General features: G+C 43.2%; 1 protein-coding gene and 1 long non-coding RNA gene across 6 annotated transcripts in view; one reads left to right on the forward strand and one right to left on the reverse strand.

The window, feature by feature from the left end:
- The window catches only part of BMP2 (bone morphogenetic protein 2), a 243,773-nt gene that overhangs the window by 45,374 nt on the left and 184,372 nt on the right, over positions 1–14,027 (reverse strand). The gene's annotated exons all lie outside the window — the stretch shown is intronic.
- LOC121110386 lies at positions 9,546–10,008 on the forward strand. Its single transcript, XR_005858793.2, has 2 exons — positions 9,546–9,716; positions 9,828–10,008. It is a non-coding gene; the product is annotated as an uncharacterized LOC121110386 (long non-coding RNA).

Here is a 14,027-nt window from a genome sequence, read left to right on the forward strand (position 1 = left end):
TTTAAATAAAAATATATCAGAGCAAAGGCAGCTATTCTTTACTGTACCACCGCTTACCTGCAGCACCAGTCACACCTATTCTCCAAACCTTTGCACTTACAATGTTGCACCCATTTCAGAAAAAGGTGCTGCACCTCTTAGCTCAGCCCACTGCACTGCAGAGTCCTCTCCCACACGGTTCTCCCGGTTGCTGCACTGACAACCCACACCTCCCACAAAGAACCCCACAAGGCTCTCCTCCTGAAGGCTGTCTCCTCCAGCCGTGTGCATACGTGCCGCACTTGACACTGCTTTCCATGTAATATTCCACTCTGAGATCAACATTTCCATCCTGTTCCTCTTTCCCCCAGACTGCTAACTTGCTAGGGGTTAAGCTCTCTCCCAAGCAGCCCCTTCCCACTTAGCCCGTATCCCAGGGTTTTCGTTCATGAAAAAGGCACTGTAAAGACTCTGGACCCTGCGCTATGATTTACACTTATTCATCTCCTGCAGAAAGCCTGCCATATATGTGATAATACCATTCAGCTCCGTTTACCTGAGAACTTAAAAAAATACCGTCAGAGGTTGTTTTTTCCATACGGGTAAATAGTAGGGGTGGGAGTATTCCTTATGGGAAACCTGGAACAGTCGCACTCTGTCGGTCTGACATTTCCTGCTGTAATTGAAACTTTTGATGTTAAAAATTCCATTTACACAGTGTCTCTCTAAGCCAGGCGGGGAGAAGGGCAGAGGTGGGCACAGCATTAGCACACAGTTTCCCCAACTCCCTCACTGCAGCCAGTTAAACTATAGCAGGTGAGATGCATAGATGTAAGGGAAGGAATATGAGGAAGGAAATACCAGCTGAGTTAGGTAATTTGGGTCAGAGGACGTCAGGCATAGTTACTGAGGCAGGTACAGATTAAATCAGCTTGAGGCTCTAGGTCTGTGCTTCTGCCCCTGCCGCTGCCCAGGAGGGCATGGAGAGATGCACCCACATGATCATATGCTCACAGGGGATGTCTATCTTGGACATCTCCATCTTCAGAAGACAGAGAAAAACAGTTCCCTCAGAACGTATGGGAACTAATGGATACAAAGCTTCAGATCTGACCCCGTATGTAACCCCACAGGTTTCCATGACCTGCCTAAATTTGCCCACCCACAAGTTTCAGGGCATTTAGCTAAGCATCTTTCCAAATCCCACCTTACATTACACAACCTAACCTCCAGCCAGATCGGCCAGACCACAACCAAAATCCCTGCTGGCTTCAGGCAGAAACCCAGGCAGAGTGGCTCAAACCCTTACCTCTGCCTGGCTCGACCCCACCCCCGGAGCTCTGCTTGCTGCCAGCCCTGCAGAGAGCCCACTGTCTAACCTCCTCCCCCACAAAACCTCCAGCAGACTCTCCAGGGCTGAGCAGCAGCGGTGAGGAACACTGAATGCTGGTACCACCACCGGCCTCGGCTCCCACTAGCAGTAAATACATTAATAAGACAAAGTACGGGACAAAGTGGAGCAACGGACTTAATTATATTAGCTAGTCAAAGTAACTGTATGTTAAGAAATATTTTTAGTACGCTGTGAAAAGTTTAAAATCCTGTCACAACCATTACAAAAGTCAAAGACAAGATAACACGAGCTTCATTTTAACTGTTACATGCATTTGCATTAAAATGCTTCTTTAAAACAATGATACAGCCTTACTTCCCTGTTTCCTTTATTTCTTTTTTCATGCAACTTTCTTGTGCCCTCAAAGGCATGAAGCAGAACAGCAAACAGTTCTGCTTACAACTCTTTTCTCAAGTAGCTCGTAAACATAAGGCTCATTTTTTTGTACTGAGTTTCTTCAAGATATCCAAAGAGAAGACAGTAAAAAAGCCAAGCACGTGGATTCACCAGTCATTTCTGAAAATCAGCCTCTTCATTGGCAAAAGCATATCTGACCTTCCAGCCAGACACGATGACACACCAGTCAAATTCACCACTACTCTTTATAGCAATCCTTACAAGCAATGGGCAGCCAAGAGGGAGAAAAATGAAGATGGATCTACAAAAATAGACATCTTAGAAAGGAAACAAATCAGACACTTGAAAAGCCATTCATGTTAATTCTCACTTCCAACCCTGTAACATACATGATAATTAACTAAGAGCTCAACACACACCTTGCAGTACCACAAGAAGTTTGTCCAGGAACAGAAGTGGGTGGAAACTTCAGAACAAAACTATTCCAGCCCTCAGAAATACCAATCAACAGAGTTTATAGTGCTGACTTCCTCAAGCTCTGTCATCAAAGTAGGTAAACTAAAACCTGAAGTTAACAGCCGTTAGATTTTGATGCTAAATTTGATATACAGATGCTCATTGTTCTTGAAATACTTGATTTAAACATTTCTGGAGACAAGTTTGAATTCTTCCAATTAGAAAGTTCATTTAAATCCACTTGATTATTTAAAATGGATAAATCTAAAATAATCAAAAAATAATCATGGAACAATTTGTTTCAGATTGCATAAAACACTTCGCCTGAGACAAAATGAATCTTCTTTTTGACAGACTGAATACTGTTGAGGTAACATTCATCTGGGAGACCTAATAAGCCAGAACCGCAAGTGATCCCAGTGCCTCACCAGCTCTTCTATCTCCACCAAGGAATCTTTCACAAGAAAATTCATAGTGTGCATTCCAGTTTTTCCAGACAAAGCTGGGACGATTCATTGCACAACAATCATTTTTTTCCTACTGCAGTGGCACCAAGAAGCCTCCAGTGACTGTGGTTCACAGCTGCCCCATTATTCAAAAGGCTGCCCCTTCCCTCAGGGGCTCACTATTGAAGGAGAAAGATGGGAAAACAGAAATGAAGGGACTTGCTCAGCGTCATGGAGCAAACTGACAGCAGTTCACCTTGGCTCTTACTTGACTGACCGAGCCGATAGGAGTGTATGGTCAGACTCACCGGAGAAAGCTTTTATTTTGGCTTCTCCTGCCTTGTTTCTGCTTGGTGGGCTGGCAAAGGGTTATAGAACTTCAGCAAGTACAAATGTTGTGTGGTCTCCAGCAGATATCCAGGGGAAACCAAGAAAGATCTTTGCCCACCTGGCAGAATGAAGATCTCCCAGCGTGCCACCAGTACCAAAAATTATCAGCTGTGAACTAAAGAAGGGAAGAAAAAAAAAAAAAAAAAAGCCCTAAGGAGGGAAAAGAGATACGAGGTAAATAGGGAAAGAGAAGTGCTGTCAGGAACTGATGGCAATACTTAGCATAAAAGTTGTGGGAGTCTCTGGTCTACTGCTATGGGTAAACATTTGCCCAAATGACAGCACATGGTGTAAAATTATGTGAGATGGGCCAGAACTAAGTCGTGATTGATGAGCCTTGGAAGAACAGAACCTGGCTCTCCAGTGTTGGTTTTGCAACCTTTGATCTTTATAGCCACGCATTATAAAGCGGTTTCAACTTGTAACTGAATTCCTAACATACTCAGCTGTAAAATCCAGACATATCCTGAGTAATAAAATAAATACATAAACTGGAACTTAGGTGAGAGAGTCATCTTTTAGTGTCACTTAATGCTGGAAACACCTAGAGCTTGCTATACCAGATTCAATAGGAAAATGTAATTATAAGAGAAGCATGAAGAGATTCTGGCTAGAAACAAATTCATTGGGCTGTATAGACTACGTCATCAATCCTGCCCGGATGGCCAACTTACAGTGCCTCTAAAGAGCATCACAGAACAGGCATCTTTCAAACTGTTACATGTACTGTAACTACGCTACTTGATGTTCATCAAATACCACTTCTATCACACCACATATCAGAGCCACGGGCCTTGTGCAAAAACATCATCCTAAGAACCTCTTGCCTACTGTGAAGATAACCAATAAATCAAGGTAGTTGCACAAGCCACAACCTAGGTGGCATTAATTAGATCAGTGGAAGTTATGATCCAACATAATTATAATTGCTACCCCACCTACATTTAATTTCAGTGATTCTTCCTATCTTTCCCCCAGAGGGTCAATAGGAGAGCTAACCTACATGCTTCAACAGTGTCAGCCTCCAGAGGCAGCACGAAAAAGCAATGTTTAGCAATTTGATGAGTGCAAGTAAGGGGAAGGGGACTATCATGAGATGCAATCAGATACTGTACAACAAGGAGAAACAAAGAAATTCACCCTTTGCCCCTTACACACCTCACAGCTTTGCAATGGGACAAGAGGTCTAGGTTCCGTGCTTCCAGATGTGACACACTCGTTCCTATTCAGCAAAGTATGAAATGCAGAAATCACCATTCGTATATGGGCAGGGCAGTCATACTGAAGTAAACCTGATTTCCCAGTCTTAAAACCACATAGAAAAAACGTCCTGAACGGCATGTCCCAGTGTGGGGAAAGAAGGATCAGTGTACTGAGATGGAACTTGGGGCATCTCTGACAACACTGACGCACTTGCATCAACAAGTGCAGCGAGTGCATCAGCAAGTACTGCAAAACAAAGGGAACAAATAAGTAGAAAGAAACAATTGGTACCGAAGACCTGACACCCACACTGTGTACACTGCCATTCTGCACAGGTTTTACTTCCGCCGAGTAGCACTGTAGCACCCTGCGAGTTACCTACACTTGGGCAGCCAGCTCTGTGGGAGGTGCGTGTGTGCTCTTCGTCTCCGTCACTCCCTCTGTCAATAGGGACAATTTTACAAGCCTGAGCCTCAGAAGACTGTGCTTCAGGAAGTAGGAGTCACACAAATATAAATATAAATCGGAAACCTAGTGTTTGCAAGACCAAGCCCCGCATCACAGTCCAGGATGCGGTTGTAATGACAGCATATGGCTGAAGGAGAACTACTGCCTTTGAACTGGTGGTTAGAAGGACTTCACACAAAAAGGCATCGTATCTTTGGGGCGCAGCAGTTCTTTCTGATTGACAGTTGCACCACCACAGTGCTTGGAAGACAAAGAGGATTTCTGCTGAAAAATCCCCAGACATTCTGTTTTAGCAGGTCATTTGGTTCTGTTCTTCTTTGACCTTTCTTCTATGCATCTGTTCTTCCTTACCATTACAACAAAACATTTTCCTTTGACACTGTGCAGGGCTCTGCTTAAAAAGGGCTTGGTGTAATCAGGTGTGTTCCTACTGAACTGCAGCCTGCAGTACAAAGACACCACTGTTTTTCAGAAGACCACTCAGTCAACAGAAGAGACCAACAGCATGGTAATATCCATCAACCCCCTGCATTTGTTTGTAATTAAAGAAAGGTCAGTAGCTGTATCTTTATGAGAACCACACTTACCTTTGCACGGTCTAAAAAACAAACATACATAAATTTCACAACAGAAACTTTCATTGATATCCATGAACATGAAATCTAAGACATGAAAAATATTTAACAGCCAACCCTAATCTAGTAAGGTTTATGAAACTGATTTGCTCCCCTGGTTAGTTACAGAACTGTTGAGATGATGTTTGGTACCTAGCAGCAAAAGCTGTTGTATTCTAGGCTCCTTTTCGTGCCCAGCTGCTAAAGAAAGTCCCTGATTCACACCACTTCATTATTTTTTCTCATTTTTATAGGCAGCCAGAGGGCATAACGGATGTATAGTTTGTTTGTCTGGATTCACTCGTTAGTAAACGGTATGTCGTGAGCAACGATATGCACCTGGACATTTAGTCTGAGGGAGTTTCTTTACCATTCAAATAGGTTGTGCTACTTTAGTACAGAAAGACAACAAATCTTTCTGAAATGTGTTCTTCCTTTTTGCTTGTGTATTTCTAGGAGCTGTATCACAGAGCAAAGTACCACAAAGCAAGAACAAAAGAGAAGAACGAAAATCACAAGAGTTCCTTATAAAGTGTTGTCAATAAGTCTCCTATGAACACAAGGATCCTGAACCCAAGACCACAGCCACATTATAGGACGACCTAAGTGACAGAACTTAAGTTTTTGCTGCACATCTGGAAGACCTACAGAGTTTCCTACAGAGGAACGTTAAGGACATTTAGAGATTCAGCTAGTAAATTTGCAGCAATGTTGGAAGTGCAAGCCTGGCATCTGGAGATCCAGAAATGGAAATCATCTTGAAATCTTCTTGGGACCAACAGCTCCCTTGTGCTCTTGGAGTAAGCACTACTTACAGTTTGCAATTGTAGTAAGGGGAACTGGGGCAGAGAGGGGCAGATACAGAGCACAGACAAGGTCTGAGATGTTCCAGTGAAATGCTCTTGACGTATAACAACCCTTGGAGACTGCAGATGACTGGTTAAGAATCAGAGACACAGCTCAGCAACTCTTTGCTCTGATTTTCCCAACGTCAGTAGGGTACCACAGAGAACGCAGTGAGAAACGTCTTCTAAAACAGCTTTAAGGACTGGAAATCTGATAAAGCAAATAAATGTGGCAAAGCTTCACTGACGTCAGTGAGACTTATATAAGGCAAGATTTTGTAATGGTAAGAGTAACAGTGGAAATGAAAAGTCTCGCACACTGGACATGGATGGTTCCCAGGTAAACCTCAACACAAGCCACAAGTTTGTCCTTAAAACAGTTTCCCCCTCGCCCTGCAAACATAAATTGAACTCAGTCTATTTCTGCAAAAACTGTCACTTTGTGAGCCCAATCACAAAGCGTACCGCACTGCAAAGCTACTCACTAATAAGGCAACCAAGATATTAATACTGAATGATATTTAGAAAGCAAATTTTGTATTTATACATACTAGAATTTGCATGACGAAAATGCGACCGTAAAATATAGTGCATTTAGCCAGCTTTGGGACAATACGATGGGAGTCATTCTTCCCTCATACAACTCTTCTTTTCAGGACCATCTAGTAAGACGGTGTGAATTAACACTGGCCATTTGAACTCAGCTGAAAAAAAAAATGGAGCTATGCCAAATTACATCAGAGATGGACCCAGCCTTTTGACTTCAAGTTATCCTCAGCTAACACTGGTGTAATCAGAAAAAGGCGACATTTACTTCTCTGCCCAATCAAAATAGCCTGAATATTGGCTACTTTCAGAGAACTGCCTGAAAACATTCCACAAACCATGAATTATTCACAGTATTAAACAAATAATTGTGACTAGTAAATAAATATTTGAAAGTAATGGCTGGTTCACAGACCATTCAAACACAGCGTACGGGGGAGATATTCATCATATGAATTACCCATTAAGAATTATTGGCTCAGCTCGAGTTATAACTGATAAACAGTCATGTGGATAACAAGGCAAGTGTTTGGCAAGCCTCCTGCTTTCATTCTCAGCAATATGGCTTCCTTTTCAGCACGCACATAAGCTCAACTGTTTATCCCACTTCGAGCAGAGAAACTAACTGCCTGCAGTGCACCTGAAAGGCGAGAGCTGGCTCACAGTTCCCCCAAGCCCTACTTGTCTGGTTAAATTCCAGGTCAGGCTGCAGCCCTCTGACAGAACCACATTCCTGCTGTAGCTTCAATTACCTAAATTATTCTTCACCTCCTGTCCTAAGCATGGGCATATTTTTGATGGCCCTAGCTGGGAAACGTGAATGAAAACTGCTACCAGATGTAGAGAGGAAGAATGATTTCATATCGGGGCTGCTAGCCTCCGAGTCAGAATATCTGAGTCTCTGCTGTGCCACGGGCTTTCCGTAAGCCACTTAGGCCCAAATCCCCAAAGGTATTTAGGCTTTTAACTCCTGTTCATTTCAGTGAGAGTTAAAAGCCTAAATACCTCTATGGATCGGGGTTTTAGCCTCTGTGGTTATGTCTACACAGCACAAGGGTATCCATAGTACCGGGCAGGCGTGGCAGAGCTAACTGAGCAGCCTAGCTTCAGGAGAAGGGCAAGCTCCTGGTGCTGCCCACGAGTGCAAAATCATTTGCTTGGAGATAGCTCTCACCACTGTGTATCTGGCCACAGCATGCTCACAGATAGCCTGGGTATCACCACACAGCACGGCATGCTGCTGGGTAGGTATAACCCCCACACCTCAAAACACACTGCAATTTGGCTAGCGGCCGGCCTGGCGGGGCACTGGGAGAATTACTATGGCCAGTTGGATCTGCACCACGCCCTGGTGCTTTGCTGGTGGACACGCAGCATGTAAAGCACTGGGAGCAAGCAGGCTTGGCTCGGCCAAACAACTCAGCAAATTCCATTTTAATGCAGCTTTTCAGAAAGGCAGCAGGGGGCTGTGCAACACGCTATGGCTGAAATACCTGGCATCCTGCATTTGCAGCACCAGCACTACATCTGACTGCTGCCAAAAAGAATCGCCGCAAATGGTTAATGTGCAGTTGCGGCAGTTAAAAAAAGCAATGCTTTGCTGCTGTTCTATTGTCAGTTTTGGCAAGCAGCGCCGGGGAAGAGAAACACTGATAACATTGCTTTTTTGTTCATGTAGGTCCCAACCTTAACATGCTACATCTGTATCTTCTGTCTCAAGAAGTTGCTTTCTTTTCATCAAACACATTCCAGAAGTCAACAGTAAAAGCACTGACAAGAGACAGCAGATTGATCCATTAACTCTCACTCACTGCTAACAGTTCCTTGGCTGAAACCGGACCCTGCATTCCACTTGGGAAGATTTGGTAAGTTCAAAATGTAAACACGCTTGCAGGATTTGGTTACTGCTCTCATGTACTTCAGCTCCTGCCTCAGCTTAACAGGAGGTGCTGGGAATCTACAGGTACTGTGCCTCTGACTTTATACATGTGTAATTAAGTAACAAACAGGACAAGCCAAACGAGTCCTGTGCACCTCGTGTTAATATTATAGCAGATTCTCAGTTAGCACTAATCAATGTGGTTGCAATGAAGGATATTGCAGCATATAGCTCTTTCTAATATGTCTAACAACAATAATAATCATAAATAATAATAATACACTCTCCCTCTGCCAGAAAAGGTGCAATTAAGTGAGAACATATTTTCCCTTTGGAGATGGGCCCTTAAGCATATTCTTTTCAGCAGCAGATAAAATGAAAAGTGCTGCTTGCTGTGACGTTGAATTTGCTTTGCAAAACCAGCCTTTATTTTAAGTTAGATATATCTAACAATGCTCCTTTGTTGAACTATTATTCTCCATCTGTAATACCAAAGCATACGGGGGCTCTGCTCGCAGACCGACACTCCAGCGGATCAGTCACTGTAAAAACACAGAGCAAAATGCAGACCCTATGCCAAAGACCCACTGGCACCACAATTCTCAATTTCTTATCCAACTGCTAACAAAGCTGTATAACACAGTGCTTGTCTAGTGTGGCTCTCTGTCCCCCTCTACTGACTACAACGGGTGGTCCCCGGGCCAATTCTCACATCCAGAGCCTCAGCCCGGGGTGCTGTTACCCTTGGAGAGGGGACAATGCACCATCTGAGAGGCTGCAAGATGCTGGCTTATCCTTGGAAGAAGCTGATTTTTCCTGTGTAGCAGCTGGACAAACAGGGTTTTGTCCAAGCAGGCCTCTGAGTTCGGCTTCTGCCCTGCTCACCAAACAGAACAGGGGTTTGTGCTGAAAAATGTGATGTGGAAGTAAAACATCACTACAGTATTCCAGCCAGTTCCTTAGTATTGTGACTTCAGGTGGTGTCCCATTGGAAATGGAATCGTGCTGCCCTTTGACTCCATGGGTCAGGTTGCTGAGATGGATATTTTCCAGTAAGGCCATCTACTTCAGCTGAAAACTTACTGCTTTTTTAGGAGTTGCATTTTTTGGCAGGACAATGGCATTTCCCACAGAAAGCAAGTAAGCACTCTTCAGAAGAAATGCACCTTGTCAAAAAGCCACGTACCTGATCAGATACATCCTCTGTACACGTGCAAATGTATCTGTTACTGGCTTTTGCTTTTCATGCAGACTACAGTACCACGCACAGTCCCACGTCTCATGAGAAGAACCAGGAGAGATTGCTACAGACGCTGGGAGTTGCTTTACTGACATCACTGGGAGTTTTGCCACTGATTTCAGCAGAGTTATGATTTCAAACGGGACTCGGCTGCCATTGGACTCGTGATTTAATTAGATGACTCTTTACTAACTGGCTCTGGGTTTCTGTGGTGCCGATTTCCCTCCGGTCTTGCTCCAAGGGTTAGTTCTGACTTGTTACGGGGGTCTGTTTGAAAGCTTTGTGTTCCTTATGCTTTTTCTCCTTTGGTATTTTGCAACTACAGATACACCTCTCTATTCCAGGCATATCTGTATTTACACCTCAACACTCAGGTTTTCTATCCTCTGTTGTCTCAAGTTTCAGATGGTTTTTGATTTTCTCTTGTTTGGACCTGGAGTTTGTGGAGAACAAGAAGCATCTCTATAGTAACTCTGTAGTAAGTAAGGATGGAGAATTCCTATTGCTCAAGTTAGCTTACAACAGCTTAATTTGCATCCAGGACTTTGTCCGCCTTGCAGCCAAAGGCAGGACAACATATTGACCAGCTTCAATCTAGCTAGTTTGGATATCTTACACAGTGGAAACACAGTGTTCAGGCAGCAGCTCTTGCATATGCATGTCACATCCTGGGCAGGCTGGACAAGCCATGTGAAGATTAAAGCTGGTTGTTATTTGACTATCTGCACTGCAATCATACCTCCCAGTTAAAACGCAGGGGCACAGTCGGTGACCAGGGAACCGTTCCTCTGTCCCTGCTGTCCTGTCAGAAGTACGCCATAGCTGTGCAGGAAGCAATGAGGCTGGCAGACTGGGATTTTGCAGTCCTCCTTGCCTGCTGCCTGCCTGTTTTGTTCCACGGCAGCCCAAGATTTGTTAGCAGCTCAGAAGCACTGCGACGTTCCAATGTCACCCTCTCCTCCCACAGCTCTGGAAGAGAAGCTGGACTTAAGGCTGAAATAGCCTGAATTTATTTTAGCTGCTTTTCAACAAGTGAACAAGTTAAAGGGAGAGAAACACTTTTGTATGAAATTACTATTTATATAATGTATTTTAAATCCATAAAGTAATGAAAAAGGAATAAGTGCAAAATGAGCCACCACGGAGATTTACAGAAATTAAACTACCTCCTTTCTTATGCCAGTTCAGATTTGACAGCTTGTTTTCACTTACAGAAGAGATGTGAACATCTTTAGAGAGACTTCATGCCTTCTGATGCTTGGGGTCCCAGGACCAGATGCTGAAAATCACTGCAGTGCAGTGCAGTGCTATCTGACATCAGGGAAAATGCCACCAGCTGCAGCCACGTTATGTACAAGCACAACTAATGTGAAGTAAGAATAAGGCCCATAAGTACTTGATTCTGCAGCTATGCTCAGATGGAGCATCTCCACATTCAGATCCACAAATGCAGCTGAGTACCTGACCTGTACACAGAAATGCAATAATAAATAAGAGAAGGATAAGAATAATTCAGATGCTACAGTTTACAGGGGCTAATAACAAAAGTACACTAAAGGGACTCCTGGAAGCTAGACCCTTTGGGCAAGTCTCAAGTCTCAGACAGAGAACTTCGAATTACAAACTACTTTTCATTATCTTTGCTTAAATTTGCAGAAGTCAAGACAGGGCTATAGCTGGTAAAAAAAAAACAAAAACAAAAACAAAAAAAAACCCTGCTATTCTAAAGCTAGACTTCTTTATTTAGACACATTTCCAAAATGAGAACCATGAAAAAATTAAATCCAAGCACTTGTGAATTCCTGCTGACCTGCCACATAACTGCTTAGTGTCATACATTCACACTTGTCCAACAATGTACGCGTTAGTAGTGCTGCATCAAAAGCTTCAGTGTCTGAGTTTGGCTAAGCGAGCACAAGTTTGGATGCTTACTTAAAACTTGTTTGTATCTCTTAGTTCACGAAGCCAGGGTGAACATTTTGTTGGAATAATCCTTCTCATGAGGTCTCAAGTAATACCTGCGTCCAGCTGGGCTAGAAAAACACTCAGAACAACCTTTCAGACACTCTCCTCATTTTGCTTTCCAGCTCCAACTGAGACCCGGAAGAGCAACGTTTTCAAGTAGGACCAGCAGTGGGGGAAAGAAAAGTTTGCTAAGTCTTGGTAAACATATCCCATGTGAGCCAGGGTCAAGTGCCTGCATCTGCACGTACCTGAAGCCCAGTATCTGGGAGAACCACAAGCAAAGGTAACTGGCTACACGAATCACACATTCTCTTACTCGAAAAATACAACTGCATATGTGTTTGAGCCTCCACATTTAAGTAATTGAGGTAAATACGTCACTTTTAATTTTGAAAAGCTCTCAGCTGTGTCCTTAGTAATTAAGATAGCACAGATGCAATAAATCAGTCCGTGTGCCAGCCCACAGAGGTCAAATATAACCAGGCAGCAAATTATAGTTAACATTTATGAATCCCTTGTATATGGCACATGACCCCACCCACTCCGTTTGGCAGAGAAGTTTGCTGCTGATTGCACTGGTCCTTCTGGCATTTCATGTCCTCATGCAAGTCATACCAAGTAGCCTCCCTGAAATACTGTACCTGAACATGATCAGACTCATTTTAATCATTGTGTGTATTTTAAATGATGACTAACACTCTGAGAGGATGAGAGAAACCAAAATGGTCAGGGAGTTGTTGAGTTTTTTTGTTTGTTTGTTTTTTAAAGAGGAAAAAGAAAACTGTATACTGAGCTTTCTATTTAAGCAGAAAGAAATTCATCACATCTTTCTGCTGAGGAAGGATGGTCTTGTGGCTGACGTACAGGGCTACGGTGTGAGCCTTAGCTAACCTACAGCGTGCCTCCATCACAGCACTGAAACATCCAAGGCAGAATATCCCTCCCTGTGTGACCAGAGCTCCTCAGCTCCCCATCCATGAAACAGGGATAATTATGCTTTCTTATACTTCCATCCTTTATCTGTCTTGTCATCTATACCAAAAAAACACTTGATTGAAAAGGACTGCCTTTAATTAGGTGTCTTCGTATGCTTAGCACAATAGGGTGCCAATTTTAACTGAGGTCCCTGAGCGCTCCTACCTGGCAACTAGAACAGGCATTTACTGCAGGGTTAATAACTGAGATTACTTGATATTATTATTTCATTTGTACTGCTGTCACACCTAAGACCATCGGCCACAGACTTGAACCTGTTCCGTGTTTGCATTTAATGCACACAGAACATAATGACAGTGCCTCTCCCAACCAGCTTAAAATTAAGTCTAACCCTCCCTTCCCCCAGCAGTGACTTGCTCTGAGTTTGTTCCTTCCACATCTGCTTGTGTGACAGCTGCAAGTATCTCCCTGTGCCTGTTCAGATTAGATATGGGTAACACCTGAGAAGTGCAGATGAGATTCTGGACACAGCTAGAAGGAAAGTGAGAAATATCTTCTGCCAAAAGGTTCAAAGAAACAAAAACATTCCCCTTGTTTTTAAATTCAGTAATGTCCTACTGATAGGGCAGGGATTTTTTCACAAAAGGCAAAAGAAACCTCAAGTAAGAGAGACCTATGAAACAATCAGAAGTTTTGTCTTCAAAAGAGCAATGCGTTTTGATGAGATGTCAGCTTTCTCAGAGGGCTGAATTGAGATAAAGCATTCCTACTTCATTTCCCCATAGGAAGCTTTTGACCCAAAATTTACATCTGCTGCCATTCTCAGATTCAGTAGCAAAACAAGCATTTTTTTTACACACGGGTCCAATGGATTTGGGGTATGAAATCCACCATATACCACTATCTTTACTTCAGTTCAACAGTCCTGAAGATCCCTAATAAAAAACAGTTCAGGTACTGAAGCACAGTAGAGTTTCTATTAGGGGATGATAGCAAAGGAGATGTGAGAGGCACTGCATTTGTGAACCATTTCCTCTCCCAGAGGTGGCATTGATCCTTGAGAGAGACTCATTCCTTCTTGTAAAAAACTTTTCAAAGGAAGCTCCTTACCAGCTTCAGATGAAAGGGAAGCTGGAGTGAATCTCTCTTCAGCATCAGTAGTTGCCTGTTTTACACTTCACACATACCTAGAGAGCTCTGGAATACAAGAGAAGCCACCTGAATATGTTTGGTTACCAGAGAAGTTCCCAGAGCAAGTCTGGGGGTCTTCATAAGCTGGTATTTCACCAATAAATCAGGAGAAACTAAGT

Source organism: Gallus gallus, chromosome 3 (assembly GCF_016699485.2).
Source record: "Gallus gallus isolate bGalGal1 chromosome 3, bGalGal1.mat.broiler.GRCg7b, whole genome shotgun sequence".
NCBI classification, from domain to species: Eukaryota; Metazoa; Chordata; class Aves; order Galliformes; family Phasianidae; genus Gallus; species Gallus gallus.